This window comes from Equus przewalskii, chromosome 19 (genome assembly GCF_037783145.1).
Source record: "Equus przewalskii isolate Varuska chromosome 19, EquPr2, whole genome shotgun sequence".
Classification (NCBI taxonomy): domain Eukaryota; kingdom Metazoa; phylum Chordata; class Mammalia; order Perissodactyla; family Equidae; genus Equus; species Equus przewalskii.
The window spans coordinates 26,173,384-26,191,511 of NC_091849.1; the positions used below are offsets into that span (position 1 = coordinate 26,173,384).

At 39.0% G+C, this 18,128-nt stretch overlaps 3 non-coding genes across 3 annotated transcripts; 1 reads left to right on the top strand and 2 right to left on the bottom strand.

Annotated features, from left to right (window-relative positions):
* Positions 1-331: 331 nt before the first annotated feature.
* Positions 332-405, bottom strand: TRNAT-AGU (transfer RNA threonine (anticodon AGU)). The gene has a single exon. It is a non-coding gene; the product is annotated as a tRNA-Thr (tRNA).
* A 4,653-nt stretch (positions 406-5,058) lies between these two features.
* TRNAV-UAC (transfer RNA valine (anticodon UAC)) lies at positions 5,059-5,131 on the top strand. The gene has a single exon. It is a non-coding gene; the product is annotated as a tRNA-Val (tRNA).
* Positions 5,132-10,227: 5,096 nt separating this feature from the next.
* On the bottom strand, positions 10,228-10,301 carry TRNAI-AAU (transfer RNA isoleucine (anticodon AAU)). Its single transcript has one exon. It is a non-coding gene; the product is annotated as a tRNA-Ile (tRNA).
* Positions 10,302-18,128: the final 7,827 nt, after the last annotated feature.

The window sequence follows — 18,128 nt, forward strand, 5'->3', positions numbered from 1 at the left end:
AAAACCTTAAGGGAGTCACAGAGATGACCTAAAAGCTAAGTGGTGAGTGAGACTTGATAAAACGGTAAAGGAAACGAAGACCAAGAAGCAAACCTGATTCTGCTAGGCAATTCCAATACTCATGTCATCATATTAGAAGAAAAACGTTTTGAGTTCCCAGCGGAGATATTTTGGTGTTCCCGTCACAGGCAATCAGGAGAGATTTTTGTTGGCTTGTTTTTTCGTAAGATTGTTTGGCCGAAGCTGTCCCTTGCACTTGTGGGGCTTGATGGGAGGTCTAGCTCCAGTTGTCTGCATTTGTGTCCAGTGAATTGCAAAAGGTCGCCTTGAGAGGCCCCGCTGGGATTCGAACCCAGGATCTCCTGTTTACTAGACAGGCGCTTTGACCAACTAAGCCACGGAGCCCAGGACACGGGGCCGCTGACTCACACATCATTTGAAGGTGATGTTGCTTTTCAGTCTGCCCTTCGTAGTTCTCAAGAATATTTGATCCGCAGAAGAGTATCAGGACTAATTCTCAGGATCTGCGTGAAGCTTTTCTCTTCGTCTCTCTTAAAAGGTGCACAGCTGGTTATACGCTGTGCTAAGGGAGAGAGAAAAAAAGAAACTTTCTTGAGCCGCTGGATCTTGAAATATGCAGCCAAGCCCTTTCACTTCGAGGAGTTTGTGCGGCTTCCTATGGAAGCTATTTCTCAGTTTCGATACTTCTCAGTTTCTGTAATAGGGAGATAATGATCGGTTCGATTGACAAAGCAAGGAAGATCGCTGTGAGGCTTAACTGAAACGACGCGTAAGTCAATCGGCAAAATGCGGGCACTCAAACACTGTTGGTTTTCTTCTCTTTGAGGCCAAGCTGTTGCTTTGTATCCCACGTGAAACTGACCATTTTCGGGTATTCGCGAAGACTGGCAAACAATTTGCTGTAGCACATGAAATGTTTTATAAAATATACAGTACACGGGCGGGAGCGGCGGCCGCCAGACAAGCCAGTCTTGCGAGCGGTCTCGCTGCTCCAGCGATCCGAGTCAGGCTCCCTCGGGGCTGCAGTCACAGAGGACAGCCAGGCCCCGAGGAAGAAAGCCAATTTAGCTGAAGACGGGGTAGTAGAGGATGAGCCCAAAAGACCGGTAAAGGTAGCATCCAGTCCTGGTGCCGCGAAGATGAAACTTAAGAGGAAACTTGGCGGCACTTGAGGGAAAGAATAGAAAGAAGTGCAAATAAACTGGAAAAGGGGGCAGCACAAGGAAAAGAGAACAAAGTGGCTGAGCACGAAACTAAGGGTCCAGACTTAAACAGGAGGAGAGTCGAGAGGCCGAGGAAGCAGGGGAGGGAGAAGACAGATCTGATTGTCCCCGACCTGTATCTCAGTCTCAGCGCTGTTCCCTGCTACCTCCCCTCTTGTCGGATCCGTGGGAATAGCGTAATCAACTATTTGTAAACGCAGACATCAGGAGCCTATAAATGCACTTGTAACGATCAGGAAATTCCACCACCTGTCTCTCTTTCTCTCTCTCTGTTTTCATATTTAGATAAAAGTAACTCGTGTTTACACAGGTGAAATCAAAATCCTGTTGTATCTAAAAGTTGATTGCGAAACCCAGGGTCACACAGATTATGTCCTATGCTTTCTTCTAGAAGTATTGTAGATCTCTGTTTTATATTTAGGTCTATGTGGTAGTGATATTGAACCTGAAGTGAGTTTGCTCACCTGTTGCACAGCAAGCCAATCTCTGACACCGGGTGCAGTGGAAGAAAGGAAGAATTTTATTATTGCACACCCCTAAGCAAGGAGAGAGGGCAGCTAACACTGAAATCCCAAACTCCCCAAAAAGCTAAAAGCAGGGGGTTTTATTTGGGGTTTTAGGTAGGGGAGCCTGTGGCCTTGCTGGTCAGAGCTTTCCCACCAGCCTGTATCTCCTTGTGGGGTGGAGACAATGGTTCCAGGTGCTTATCCTTGGCGGTGTCTGTCTCCCTGGCGGATAGCGGATTCTGGAGCCAGAAAGCCAGGGAGTAAGCAGGGAATGAGTGCTTTGGTTTTAACCTCATATATGTTGGGTTTAATGTGGGGAAACTGATATCAGGGCCGGTATCAGTAGGGTGAATAACATCCCCTCCCAAGGTATCCGTGTCCTAATCCCGAGAACCTGTGGATGTTATTTTACGTGGTAGTAAAAGACTTTGAGATGTGATTAAGTTAAGGATCTTGAGATAGAGAGATTGTCCTGATTATTCCGGGGGACCCTATATGCAACCACATGTCTCCTTATAAGAGGAAGAAGGGGGGACTTAAGACACACAGATAGAAGAGAAGACAGGGTGACCATGGAAGCAGAGATTAGAGTGATATGGTACAATTCTGGTGGCCACCAGAAGCTGGAATGGATTCTCCTCGAGCCCTTGGACCTCACCAACACCTGGGGTTCAGCCCAGTGATAATGATTTTGGATTTCTGGGCCCCGGAACTGTGAAGAAGCAGCTTCTGCTGTTTTAAACCACCAAATCTGTGGTAATATCTTAGGGGAGCCATAGGAAACAAATACAGTCTATGATACATTCTGCCTTAACTTTTGTATGAGGCATGATGTATGTGTCACGGGCCTTTTTTGCATCTAGACTTCCAAATTTCCAGCATCATTCCATGAAAAGTCTGTCCTTCTCCACTGAATGGTTTTCGAAAATCAGTGGACGATATTTGTGTGGCCCTATCCCTGACTTCTCTATTCTAGTCCACTGACGTATGTGTCTATCGTTTTGCTAATACCACACTGTCTTAATTATTGTAGCTTTAAGTCTTGAAACGGGATAATTTGAGTCCTCTGGCATTGTTCTTCTTTTTCAGAATTGTTTTGGCTACTTTGTTTTCTTTGCCTATCGATATAAATTTTAGAATCAGCTTGTCGCTGTCTATTTAACAGCGTGCTGAGATTTTGATTGGAACTGTTAGGAATCCAGAGATCAATTCGTGGAGAATTGATACCTTAACAATTTTGGGTCTTCCAACCTGTAAACAAGATATGTGTCTCATTTTTCAGTTATTTGCATACGAATTCTACAGATATTTTGTTAGACATATCTAAATACTTCCTTTTTTGAAAAAATTCAAATTTTAATCATTCATTGCTGCTATATAGAAATACGACTGAATTTTGTATGTTGACCTTGTATCTCTCTTATTAGGCCCAGGAGTTTTACTGTAGATTGTATGGGGTTTTCCTCATAGAAGATCAGGTCTGTGAATAAAGACAGTTTCATTTCTTCTTTTAAAATCTGCACAGTTGTTGTATTGTAGCAGCTAGGATTTTCAGTACTTTCCTTGAATCGGAAAAGTGAGAAAAGGGACATTGTTGCCTCGATTCCAAGTTAAGGGGGAAAGCGTTCAGTCTCTAACCATTATGTATGATGGTAGGTGTACATTATTTTTTGTAGATACTCTGTGTTTGATTTTATTTTATTTACTTTTCATAAATTTTTATTATGAACGGATGTTGAGTTTACCTGAGTGCTTTTTCTGCCTCTACTCGTAAGATCGTATGCTTTCTGTCTGCTTGGTCTATTAATTTGGTGAGGAACATTGCTTAATTTTTTGAATGTTAAAGCAGACTGGGATAAACCCCATGTAATAACAATGTCTTATGCTTTTTACATATTGCTGAATTTGATTTGCCAAAATGTGTTTAAAGATTTGTGTGCTTATGTTTATGAGTGCTACTGGTCTGTGGTTTTCTTTTTTTTAATGTCTCTGTCTCCTTTTGGTATGCATATGTCAATATGTATCCCAGAAGTCAACAAAAACCAGTTTCTCTCTGAGACCATTGGAGTATTAACTGGATATAATAATGGTTAACTGCTGAGTGGAAAATCCCCACAGAATGTATATCCATCACTCAATGGCCTCCTGGCTGGGCAGGTGTGCTCATGCAATGTGTGACTGATATTTTCAAGGAAGTGGGCACTCCACAAGTGAATAATACGTGAGGATATATCCTTGAAGTCAGGTGAATATTGAAGTCAACTCCTGCATCTCAGAGAGGATATTCTCAAAGTTTGTCTCCTTAAGAATCAATTTGCTTTTACTGCATAAGAAATCACCCCAAATGTCGGTAGCATAAAACATAATTATTTATTCTCACAGGACTGCTGGTTGGCTCAGGGTCAATTGATGTAGGCTGGGCTCACCTGGGTAAATTTATTGATCTCAGCTGGGCTTGCTCAAACATCTGGGGGTCCGTTGCTATAGGTTCAGAGGGGAGAGAGAGTGGACTCTGTTCCGTGTGAGTCTCAGACTCCTGTGGAACTAGCAGGCTGGCTCAGGCATGTTTGACTGCCTATAGGAGCACAAGAAAAATTAGCCCAATAGCACAAATATGTTGTTTATGTCCAGGCCAATAACTTTCTATTAGCCAGGTCAGGCATATGAACAACCCAGGACTCTTCTGAGGGGTCTGCAAATTCTAAACCCATTTCATAATAATGCTCGATATTTATGATGGGGTTGGTGGTGATCTTAACGAATGTGGTTTTTCATCTTTTAAATTGAAATGTGGAAGTTCTGGCTTCAGGACAAGGGGTGAAGGAGGAGTAATATAAATTGCTGCTAAATTCTGCCACAGTTTCCTGGAAATATGAACACACTGATTTAGTGTCCGGCATGCATTAGAAACCACAATGTCACGTCAAGAAAGGGTTTTGACCTTTGTATTTACTACTGTATCTCCAATGCCTTGTAAAGTATCTGGAACATAGTAAGCTCTCAATAAATATGGGTCAAAAAACTGAATAAATGTAGACTAGACTGAGAGTGTTCCAGGAGGCTAGAAATGGAGAGTGCCATCGAACATCTGAAGTCATTCTGATCCTGTATTTGCGGGTGACACTACCCATTAAGACTTTCAACGTTGCGTGTGTAATATGTAGATAGTTCATGTGTCTGCATACCTCCTCTCTGAACCAGGTTCACGGGAGTAAATTCTTAGCCATAATACCTATCTGTGTCCATTTTTAATTTTCTTTTCTGATTTTGGTTCTAGTAAGAGCACTTAAAAGACCATACTATCTTTGGGTTCCATGGTGTAGTGGTTAGCACGTCTGCCTTACACGCAGAAGATCCTGGGTTCAATTCCCAGTGGAACTATGAGATTCTTTATGTTTCCATTAAGAACAAATGTGGTGAGCTCCTTTCTCTTGCCCTCCAGATGTGCCAAAGTTCTTTCGGACGTTTTGGACTGGACCAAATGTCCTACAGGTCTAAAATAAAACGATTCAGAAAGAAGAAAATAAAGGAATGGGCTAAGGTACACCAGGTAGAAACAAGGAGAAGGCAAGGTTTGTGATCTCGACATTAGATAAATTTGACTTCAGGCCAAAAAGATTAAACACGGCCAAAAAGATCAACTTTTAATGTTAAAGGCCATGATTTCAATAAAGCTAGAACAGTTACAAAGTTATGTGCTAAAAGATGCACCAACTACATTTGTAAAATAAAAATTGCAAAAGATACAGGGAATAGATTTAAAAAGCACTAAGAATACTAGGCTTTAAAATGACACCTTCCGCACATGATAGGTCAAATGGACACAAAACGAGTAAGGATATAGAAAACCAAATCCGCATAAACCTGAAGGTAGAACTTGTACCGATATATATCAGAATTAATTAATAACCTGGTATAGAGAATATACCTTCTTCTCAAGGGCACAGGGAACACTGACAAAAATTAGTGACGTAGCATATCACAAAAAGAGCATTAGTAAGTTCCATTAAGCAGAACTATTACAATCAGCACCCTAGGATCCTAACATGGGCTTGCTAGTTTATAGAACTCAGCCTGGACCTTGTGGAGTGTTCTGCCCCATGCAATCTCTGGTGTGAAATGTACAGTGTTGGAAATTACTGCTGGAAAATGAAAACAAATATCTTACTTGGAGCTTTCCAGCATTGCCAGAACTCCTGATCCTCTTCAACGTGCTTCTCTCTTTTCCAGGTAAGTAAAACAGACTGAAGATAATGAGAACTATTTTCGATCTGTTGGAGAAGGAAGTTACAAATAGAAAAGTTATAAAGTACAATAACCCCTGGGTTGTTGGATTTGAGTTGGAGGCATCAGTATGAAATCATGGTTATATCTATTTGTAGATAACTAGATATAGATATAGACACTTGCATATGTATGCATGTGCACATTTTCTATCTCTGTCCCCTGAGAGAGCCTAGAAGCAATGAGCATACCTAGTACTCGGATCTTGATTTCTAAAAACCATTCGATGGTGAATGGATCCAGAGCTTTTTTGAAAAATAGCTGATCTCAAAATTGGGGCAAAAAAAGTACGATATAAAGGAGGAGACTTTCCTTGTCTCAGAAATGAAGAACTTCTTTAAAAATGATGGTACATGTCAAAACGACTTTGGAGTTAATTTGAAGAGCTCACATTGGTCAGATCTGTGACAACTGGAGCATTAAAATAAATGGTTAATGATTGTAACTCATTGAATAAGAATCCGTGAATCCATTTGAAATGAATGAATGAACGAATAAATGAATGAATAAATAAGCAGAGGAGGAGAACCTCCTCCTTAGAATAGAATTCTAAGCAACACAGGTCAAGAGAACAATGCAGTTACTACATTGTCAATTTGAAAGGATTACAGGAATAATTGATTCTTACCGAATTATTTATGCATGCCAAACTAGTACGTAAAACCCTGAGGAGGATGAAGATGTTTGCATAATTTTCAAGGACTCTCCAGAAATTACTTTTCTAATGTGCATTTTTCTTTTTTTATAGTGAGGAAGATTGTTGCTGAGCTTACATCTGTGCCACTCTTCCTCTATATTCTGTGGGATGCCGCCACAGCAAGGCTTGACAGTAGTGACAATGTAGTAGACGAGAAAAGAATAGTCTCTCTTTCTTAAAAAAATAATAGTGCTGGAACAATGGGATAACCACATGGAAAAAATTAACTTTGACCTTGATCTCAGAGTATAAACAAGAATTAACTCCAAATAGATCATAGACCTAAACAAAAGCACTAATTTATAAAACTCTCAGAAGAAAACATAGGAGAAAATCATCGTGACCATGGAGCATGTGAACCATAAAACACGAAACTTTGATTAAATGTTCCCCATCAAAATGAAAAACTTCTGCTCTCTGCGAGAGCCCAGTAAGAAAACGAAAAGGCAAGTCACACACTGTGGGAACATACTCCAATACATAACTGAGAAAGGACTTGTATCCAAAATACTTGAGGGACTCTTACAACTCAATACTAAATGACAAAACCCAAGAAAAACATGGCAAAAGACTTGAACACACACTTCAAAAAAGAAGGGATATGAATAGTCAAGAAGCATATGAAAAAATGCTCACTATTAGTGATGGGGAATGCAAATTAATGCCACGATGAGATTATTCTTTAAATACAGTAGACTGTCTAAAATCTAAATAACTGACAATACAAAGTGTTGGAGAGGTTTGGTACAACTGGAACTCTCACAAAATATCATTTGAAATGTAAAATGGCACCAGACCTTTGGAAAACACTTGGTAGTTTCTCAGAAAGGTAAACACACATTTACCAAATGGCCCAGCAATTCCATTCCTAGCTATTTCACAACAAGAAATGAAGACTCATGTGATGGTTAATTTTATGTGCCAAGAAGGCCAGGACATTTGGACCCACAGGACCCACATATTTGGTCAAACAGTAGTTCACATGTTGCTGTGAAGATACTTTTTAGACGAGATTCACAGGTGAAGCAATAGACTTTGAGTAAAGCCGATTTCCTCTATAATGTGGGTGGGCCTCAGCCAATCAGTTGAAGGCCTTAAGAGAAAACAGACTGACCTCTCCCCAGGAAGAGGGAATTCTGCCAGCAGATTGCCTTTTCATTCAAGCGGTAACATCAGTTCTTTTCTGGGTCTCCAGCCAGTCAAACTAACCCGCAGATGTTGTATTTGGCTACTTCCACATTGGTATGAGTCACTTCCTTAAAATCTCAGTCTCTCTCCCTCTCTTTACCCATCTATATATCTTCTCTTTCTCTGGAGAACTCTGACTAATACAAAATATGTTCAAACATACTTGCTACATGAATGTTCATAGCAGTTCTACTCATAATAGCTAGAAAATTAAAACAATGCAAATGTCTGTACACAGGCGAATAGAAAAACAAATGGTTATATGTCTGTACAACCGAGTACAACTCAGCGACAAAATGAAATAAACTGCTGATACATGCAACAACATGAGTGACTCTCAAAAATATTGTGCTGAGCAGAAGAAGCCAGGAACACAACATACATCGTGTATGATCTATAAGAAATTCCGGAAAAGGGGAAACCATTGTGAAGGAAACAGATCTGCTGTTCCCTGGAGCTGGGGTGGGGATGTGACTGACTGGGAAAGGACATGTATTCCTTTCCTATTGCTGTTGTAACCACAAACTGAGTGGTTTAAAGCAACATAAATTTATTGTCTTACAGCTGTGGTCAGGAGTCTAAAATGGGTCAGCAGGACTGCATTCCTTCTGTAAGTTCTAGAGGAGACTCTGTTGCCTTCCCTCTTCCAACTTCAGGAGGCTGCGGCATCCCTGGGCCCATAGCCTTGCATCTCCAGAACCTCTGCTTCTGTGATGTGACTCCTCCCCTTCTCTGATGCCGACCCCTCTTAAGAGGAGTCTTGGGATGACATTGGGCCCAATCCAGGTAATTCAAGATAATTACCTCATTTCAAGATCTTAGCTTAATCACATCTGCAAAATCCCTTTGGTCATGTAAAGTGACATATTCATAGCTCTCAGGGGTTAGGATATGGACATCTATGGGGGCGCCATTATTCTGACTACCACAAGCATGGGGAGCTTTTTCAGATCATAGAAATGTTCTCTACTTTAATTATGTTAGCTCTTACATGCATGTATAAATATGTCAAAATTCATCAAATTTTATACTTAAAATGGGTGCATTTTATTGTAGGCAAATCATTCCATAATGAAGTTGACTTTAAAACAAAAGAATCAGAATCTTGCACGAACTCTCTTGGATTCTGCTTTGTTCACATAAAAATGTATCTTCCTCATCTACCAGACAGAGAATAACAACTAATTATTGCATTCTGAAGAGTGACGGGATTAATAAACATTTGTCCAATTAATACCTAATTTTCTTTCATCACCAAAACATCTGGGAGCTCCTATTTCAGGGCTCTTTTCACGCTCATGAGTTTAGCAGAAAGTGCTTTGTCCCCCTTTGTAGAAGAACCTTCTCAACGTCATCTCCCCTCCTGCTCTCTGGTTTCACAGTCTCCTCCTTGTGTACATTCTCTTCTTCCACGATGCAAAAGGTTGGAATATTTCAGAGTCAACTTCTGCTGAATATGTCGACTTTTCAGAAAGTAAGCTCCGATTTTGCCAAGTGTACAATATTGAAAGTGCTATTTGAAAGCTCTCTAAATACTGATAAAATAGAGGTTCCACATTATATTGTTAAGTGATGAAGGCAAGTTGCAGCACGATGTGTAAATAAGCCGACTCTTTCATGGAAAGAAGGGAAAACAAAAACTTATATACCTTGTCTACTTGTATAAAGGAAACTGGAAACCATAGTAAGCAATTATGCGCAGAGTTCACCTACAGAAGTTGGAAATGGTTTTCCGGTAGATGAGGTACAAGGAGAGGAGGAAACTTGTCACCGTACCTTTTTATGTTTTCTGTGAAACGTGTGAATATATTTTACCTGAAATGAAACATTTTAAAAATAACGAGGCTTCTACCTGTCGAATGGATCTTCAGAAAGTTCAAAACGAAGCTGTTTCTTTCCTATTACGTTGATGTTAATAAAAATTTTTTCATATGTCATTTAAAAAGCTTGTTTCATCTTTCACTGAATTAGTGGAGACCCAAGTGTGCAAGTGTGGGAAGCGCAGATGGTTTTATAAGTTCTTTTCGGAAGGAAATAATCCCAATAGGTCAGTTTTTTGCAAGCATCAGTTTCCCAGTGGAAAACCTTGCCACACGTGGATCTTTGCCCCTTCACGGGTCACTGCTGTCCTTTGACACTGAAGATAGGGACTAAACAAGGATCTCAACTTTGGGGGAAATGCCTGGTGTGTGTTGAATCTTTTAATTCTCAGCGAGTTTTTTGTTTTATCCGTAGATTGAGTCCTGGGAGCAGTCGTGAGACTGAGGGACGACATCTGCGAATAAAGATAACAAAAGCCGTCCTGGCCTGGCCCGTACGGGGATCGAACCCGCGACCTTGGCGTTATTAGCACCACGCTCTAACCAACTGAGCTAACCGGCCACGAAAATCCTTGTCCTCCTTCTGTCCCTAAAGTTTCCTATAAGCCCAAACTATTGTTTCAAAGTTTTTCCTAAAACGAAACAGAGAATTCTTTATCTCTTCCCATTCCTGCCTTCCCTAAATGCACCTGCCCTGACCTTCAATTTCCTTTAAAAAACCTCTCCGTCCCAGCACTCGTATGTTACTTCTTTAAAAACTCGCAAGATATTAGGTCAAATCGCTCTAGCAAATGGAGCTGTCTGGATGAACAGTTTCCTTTCAGCAGTGGAGTTCACGTTCGCAAACTGCCTTCACAGGAGATTGGTCAACTGACCGTGGAATTGCCACAGGGCCAGGCTGGGAGGACCCGGCTCCTGCGCTCAGGGATGTGGAATCTTCGCTCCTGAAGGCCATTCCGACAGAGCTGACGCCTTGGGACGGAAACTGGCTCCTTCTTGCTGCCTGGCCTCGGAGTGCTCCGGTGGTGACCACGACCTGAAATGTCTCCAGTTCCTGCACCGTGTAGCAGGGGTGGTATGTGTGTGTGTGTGTCTAAAATGCCTCGTATTTGACCAAAAAATTATGAAACATGCAAAGAAACGAGAAAATGTAATCAATCCCCAGCAGAAAGAAGCATATGATAGAAACCTCAATAACTTTATACTTAGTGAAAATAGCCAGGTGCTAAAGACCATGTGCTGTATGATTTCATTTATTTCTTTCAGTTTTATTGAGAATCCACATGTTAAGAATTTCATTTTTTTAAGAATCAACATGTAAATGAGATTAAACAGTATCTTCTTGTCCTATTTCATTTCGCATAATGCCCTCAAGTTGATCCATGTTGTCACCAATGGTGGGGTTTCCTTCTTTTTTTATGGCCTTTTCTGTATCCAGTCATCTGTTGACGGGCACCTGTGTGCTTTCCTTGTCTTGGCTACTATAAATAATGCTAGAATGCACACGGGGGTGCAGATAACTCTTCAACATAGTAGTTTTGTTCCCTTTGGATATACACAAATAAATGGGAATTGCTGGATCATATGATAGTTCTATTTTTAATTTTTTGAGGACTTCCTTACGGTTTTCCACAGTGGCTGTACCAATTTACAGTCTCAAAAACAGTGCGTAAGGATTCCCTTTTCTCCACATCCTTGCCAGCATTTCTCTTTGTCTTTTTGATGATAGCCATCCTAATAGGAATGAGATGCTTTATATTCCCGTAATGATTAATTATGTCAAGCATCTTTTCATATACCTGTTGGACATTTGAATACTTTCCTTGGAAAAATGTATATTCAGGTCCTTTGCCTGTTTTTTAATTGGCTTATTTGCTTTTCTGCTATTGAGTTCTTTATATGTTTTGGTTATTAACCCCTTATCAGATAAATGATTTGCAAATATTTTCTCCTATTGCATAGGTTGACTTTTCATTTTGTTGATCATTTATTTTGCTTTGCAGAAGATTTTTAGTTTGATGTAGTCCCACTTGCTTATTTCTGGTTTTTTTTTTTTTGCTCATGTCATATGCAAAAAATCATTGCCAAGACCCATGTCAAGAAGCTTTTTTCCTATGTTTTCTTCTATGAATTTTATGGCTTCAAGTCTTATATGTACACCTTCAATTAATTTTGAGTTAATTTCTCTGAGTGGTGAAAGATAAGGGTCTAGTTTCATTCTTTTACGTGCAAATATTTAATTTTCCTACCACCATTTATGGAAGAGACTGCGTATGATTTCATTCTTATGAAATGCCGAGAAATGCTGAATTTTATGAAATTCAGGTGCAAAGAGTATTCCTTTGTTCTGCTTAAGCATGTATATCAATGGCCATCAGGCATGTCCCCAGCTTTCAGTATTTCAGAGTCCTTCCACTGCAGCATGGGGTGGGGGGGGGGGGGCGGGGTATGCATAGGACAATTGCCCTGCATTGGCTGCTGGGGGTGCCTGCTAGCCATGGTGAATGGATGCACACTATTAGATCTGATCTTGCTTTGTCTCTTCTCTGAGAGTAAAAGCATTGTTCCGTCCAGTAGTTGACTGTGTTGTGTTCTCCTTAGTGACTCTGATATCAAGATGCAGTGGGCAGAAGTGTTTGGACTTCTACACCTGGTGGCATGCATTGTGATGATCTTTGCTATCCTCCATGTATTTAGAGTCTTCCCTGGGCAGTGGTAACTGGTGCATGGTGTTCTGCTTGACAAAAGAATCAATTTGGAACTATACTTCACACCATATACAAAAATTAACTCAAAATATGCCAACAACCTAAAAATAAGAGCTAAAGCCATAAAATTCTTGAAAACATAAAAGTAAATGTTCATGACGTTGGATTTGACAATGGATTTTTAGATTTGATACCAAAGCAAAGTATAAGTGACAAAATAAAGAACAGATAAACTGGACTCCATCAAAATTAAAAACTTTTGTGCAACAAAGTGCTCAAATAAAGTGAAAAGACAGCCTACAGAGTAGGAGAAAACTATCTGCGAATCATACATCTGATAAGTCTAGCATCCAGGAATATAAAGAAGTCTGACAACTCAATAACAAGAGGGACAACCCAATTAAAAATGGGCAAGGATTTGAATAGACATTTCTCCAAAGAAGACATATAAATGGCCAACTAACAAATGAAAGATGCTCAAAATCATTAGTGTCTAGGGAAATGCAAATGAAAACTACCGTGGTAGCATTTCACATCCACTAGGATAGGTATAGTAATAATTTTTGTAAAACAGAAAATAACAAGTGTTGGAGAGGCTATGGAGAAACTTGTACCCTCATACATTGCTAGTGGGAGTATAAAATGGTGCAGCTGCTGTGCAACATAGTTTGGCAATACCTCAAAATATTAAATATAGAATTACCATACAAGCCTGCAATTCTACCATTATATAAGCAAAAGAATTAAAGACAGGTATTTAAACAGTAGATGTACATGCATGCTTATGGCAGCATTATTCACAATAGCCAAAAGGTAAAACAAGCCTAAGTGTGCATCAGTGGATGGATGGATAAACAAATTGTGTACATACAATGAAATATTATTTATCCATAAAAAGGAATGAAGCACTGTTACATGCTACAATGTGGTGAACCTTCAAAACATTATGCTAAGTGAAAGAAGCCAGATACAAAAGGTCACATATTATATGATTCCATTTATATGAAATATCAGAATAGATAAATTCATAGAGACAGAATGCAGACTGGTATTTGCCAAGGGCATGAGGGAGGGGAAAAGGGATAAACTGCTTAGGGGTAAAGGGATTTACTTTCAAATGATGGAAACGTCATGGAACTAGATATAGGTGGTAGTTTCATAGCATTGTAAATGTACTAAATGCCACTAAACTGTTCACTTTAAAGTGGTTATAAAATTAGAAAACAAACAAACAGAGAGCAGGCATAATTTTTGGAGAAAAGGAAATCTCATAGAAACTTTGGTGTGTTAAATCTTATATTTCTTGCAGTATTTGTTGCTCATCATTTTGTGAATTGTGGGTGCAAAGATATTACCAGGAATAACTAAACAATAATTAATACCACACTTTGTAAAAAAATAACATAAAATAAATTAGTGGTGCCTGGGGCTGAGGTGGGAATCCGGATTGACGGAAATTGGGCATGAGATTATTTTGGTGGGTGACTGGAAATGCTGTCAAACTGGACTGTGTTGATAATCATACACATCTATAAACTTACTAAAGATCATTGAATTGTACACTTAAAAATGGGTGAATTTTATGGTATGCCAATTATACCTCAGAAACGCTGATTAGAAAAAGAAGTATAAATCAAGGTTATGAAAGTAATAAAAAAGTAGCCATTGTGTGGTGCCGGATCACAGAAGAAGCAATACTTTATGGCATGCTGAAAAATGAGGAAGTAGTTGAGAAAGTGTCTGCTGTAAGAAAAATGTGTTTCAGGGAAAAGGAGACACTTTAGCATGTCCACACCTTGTATAAATATTGCTCCATTTCCCACTCATCCATCCCAAGGCAGTAAAGAACACCACACATTACTGTACTTTTCAACTGTGGCATAGGAATGCAAGCGGTCCTTGAAAATCACTCTTCTGGCAAACAACTGTTCTTTGAAATTGTCCACAAAGACAGTAATTAGACCATTTGTTCATTAAACTGAGAAACATGGAGCAAGTACTCTGTGTGAGAAGAATTGTAACCATTAATATTATAAGCCCAATGATACAATTTCAAAATCAATGATTTAGGCTTCTTGAGTCAGTCAAGAAAAGGTAAGAGAAAAGTGTATATTTTTATTATCTTTGTTTAATTATCTACTTAATGACCTTTACTGATGTTTCTTCATGTGAATTTGAATTACCATCTGATGTCACTTCCTTTCAGCCTGAAGAACTTCCTTTATTATTTTCCATAAGACATGTCTGTGAACCACAAATTATCTTAGTCTTTGTTCATCTGGGAGTGCCCTCATTTTTGAAAGATTGTTTTGCTGGACATAGGATTCTTTGTCGATAGTTTTCTTTTTTCTTTCAGCATTTTGACTATGTCATTCCACTATCTTATGATCTCCATTGTTTCAAATGTCAGTTATCTTTCTTGTTGTGTTTCCCTGGTATATGATGAGTCATTTTTCTCTTCCTGCCTTTAAGATTTTCTCTTTGTCTTTAGATTTCAGCTGTTAGAGTGTCATCTATGTAAGTGTGACTCTTTGTGTTTATCCTTCTTGAGGTTTGTTGAGCTTCTTGGATGTGTAGCTTGATGTTTTTAATCAAATGTGGGACCTTCTTGGCCATGACTTTACAAATATTTTTTCTGCTTCTTTCTCTTTCTCGTTGTGCTAGTATACTTAATGGTGTCTCGCAGATCTCAGGCTTTGTTCCTTTTTCTTCATTCTGTTTTCTTTCTGTTCTTCAGATTGTATCATCTCTATTGATGCATCTTCAAGTACATTGGTTCTTTCTTCTGTCAGCTCAAATCTACTGTTGAATCCCTCTGGTGAATTCTTCCTTCCTGGCATTGTAATTTTCCACTCCAGATTTTTTGCTCGTGTTTTTAAAAAATAATTTCTATTCCTTTATTGATATTCTCTATTTGATGAGTCATTGTCATCATACTTTCCTTTCATTGTTTTACACATGATTTCCTTCAATTGTTTGAAAATATTCATAATGGTTGCTTTGAAGTTTTTGTGTTCTAGGTTCAACATCTATATCTCCTGAAGGAAAGTTCCCTTTGTGTTCTTTCTACTGTGTGTATTTGTCACACTTTCCTATTTCTTGGCACGTCTCATAATTTTTTGTTCAATATTAGATATTTTAGATAATATATTGTGTCTCCTCTGTGTCTGTGCACAGACTCAGCCAGCCAGGGATGTGTGAGTGTCTTGGGTTCATTTCCACCTCTGTGGCACATGTACACATCGTCAGGTTAATGTGGGACTTGTGGAGGTCTTATTAAACCCTCAACAGCTGTTTCACCTCCCTATTAAAACCCCACCTCACCCTCTGGCACCTTGTTTGCTCCAAACTTATTCAACGTTGCAGGCTGGGGAAATCACAGGCCCTTCTTTGTTTTTTTTCTTTTTTGTCACTGAGATTGCTAGTTTAACAAATAATGCTCTCATCAAGTGAGCTCTCTCCAGTAGACACTGCAAGGTGTCTATTTTCATGGTCTCTCCTATCTAGTTTGAACTACTGTGCTGACAGAACTAATGAGGAATGGGAGCAGCCCTGGGCAAGAACTTGCCATAGACTTGCACTGTTCTTACCTAAAGTTCAATTGTTCTCATAAATAAATGATTCTCAGTTTGCTGTATGCCTTCGTATGTGCTGAAATCATGTTCATAGAGTTTTATTCAGTATCACAGTTGCTTTTTGGTGAGAGGATTTGTCAACCTTCTCATGTTGTCACGCCAGAGTGAATCTCTACTCTAGATTAAGTCTATCTGTTCTTGACCTTTATATAAATGGAAACATACAGTATATACTCTTTTGTGTCTGGTTTTTTTTGCTCAGCATAATGATTTTGAGATTAATCTGACTTTGCATTTACCAGTGGGTCATTCCTTCTTATTGCTAAGTAATATTTACTTTTCACGAATATACCACAATTTGTTTTTCCATTTATCTGTTAATGGACATTTTCACTGTTTCTAGTTTAGCCTATTGTGAAGAAAGCTATTATAAATATTTTTCTACACATCTTTTCATTGATATAGAACTCATTTTTCTTGGGAAAATGTCTAGGAGAGGGAATGCTGAGTTACACGCTAGGCAGGTGTGTGTCTAAAGTGGTTTTATAATTTGACATCGTTAGCAGCAATTATGGGATGTTCTACATCCTCACCACTTGAACTTTTTAGAGATTTTTGTTTGTTTTGTTTATTTGCTTATAACTAAATTTGGTGCAAAGCAGTATTTCATCATGGTTTTAATTTACATTTCAGTAATGACTAAACAGGTTGGCCATTCATGTATTTTTTTAATTGAGACGTATATTCAGAGTGCTTTGCACATTTGGTAGTGGCTTGTCTTTTTATGATTGATTTCTAGGAATTCTTTAAATCATCTGGACACAACTTCTTTGTCAGATATATGTATTGTGCATGTTTTCCCTGTCTCTTGCTTACCTTTCTATTTCCTAATGATGTTTTTAAGAGGCGAAGATTTTAATTTTGATAATTTTCCCATTTATCTCATTTTATGTATTTTATGCTATTTTTTCCTCACTAAGAATTATTTGCCCACTACGAGGTCCTAAAGACTTTTCTTATTTTTTCCAGATACTTCATAGTTAAAGATTTACATTTAGATCTATGATCCATCTTGTATTAATTTTTGAATATGGTGTGAGATGGGTTTGAGGTTTTTTTCTCCAACTTCTGAGAAGCTCTGAGAATGCTTGAGAAGAGAAAGTACCCTAGCACCAAACCCATTCAGATATCAAGTTGAAAAGAAGTTTGCAAAAGAGATCGAGAGAAGGTACACAGTTTTATCCAATTGTTCCAGGATCATTTGTTTAAAGGAATTTTCTTCCACACTGACTTGCATTGGCATCTTTGCGAAAATTAATCGATCATATATGTGTGAGTCTACTGCTAAAATTTGCCTTGTGACACTGATTGATTTATCTATATAATGCCAAAACCACATTGTCTCAATTACTAGAGATTTACAGAAGGAAATCCTTTTGTTCAGGCAGTGTGAGTCTTCCACCTTTGTTCTTCTCTAGACTCAATCTGAGAGATTTCTAGTGTGTGATGTGGCGAGTACGGTCTAGTGAGGGAGGAGAGAGTAGGCATATTCACAGGGTCCCTGGAGTTCTCACTCTGAGAAAGTGATGTCTGGATCCAAGCCAGGGAAGAAACCTCCAGAGCACAGGGCCCAGGAAAGAGCCCCACTTGATCATGTTTAAGGGTGGAAATCGTGTGAGATAAACCAGGAGTCTCTAGAACTCAGTGCTTCTACATTCTTCAATGCTGTTTATCTTCCTTAAAATTCAGATCTTTTCTATGATATTGAGTATAACTGGTAAATGAAAGTAATAGGCAGGTAACCACAAAGTTACTAACCCTCCTGGTCCTGAGAAATGTTTTACAATCTTTGATCTAGTATACTGATGAGCTTTTGGAAAAGAAAGTTCATGTGAAAAGTGCAGAAGTTATGAAACACGGAATTCATATAGGTGTGTTTACTAGGATAGCACAGCTCCCTCTCTCAGGAGCTGGGCACTCTAGTACTGAGGGGTAAATAAAAATGAAAACAAGACAAAGTAATTTCAGATGGCACTTATGGTTAGGAAGCACATAAAACAGGTAATGTGACAGGGAATGACTGGGACATGGAGACAATCAGGAACG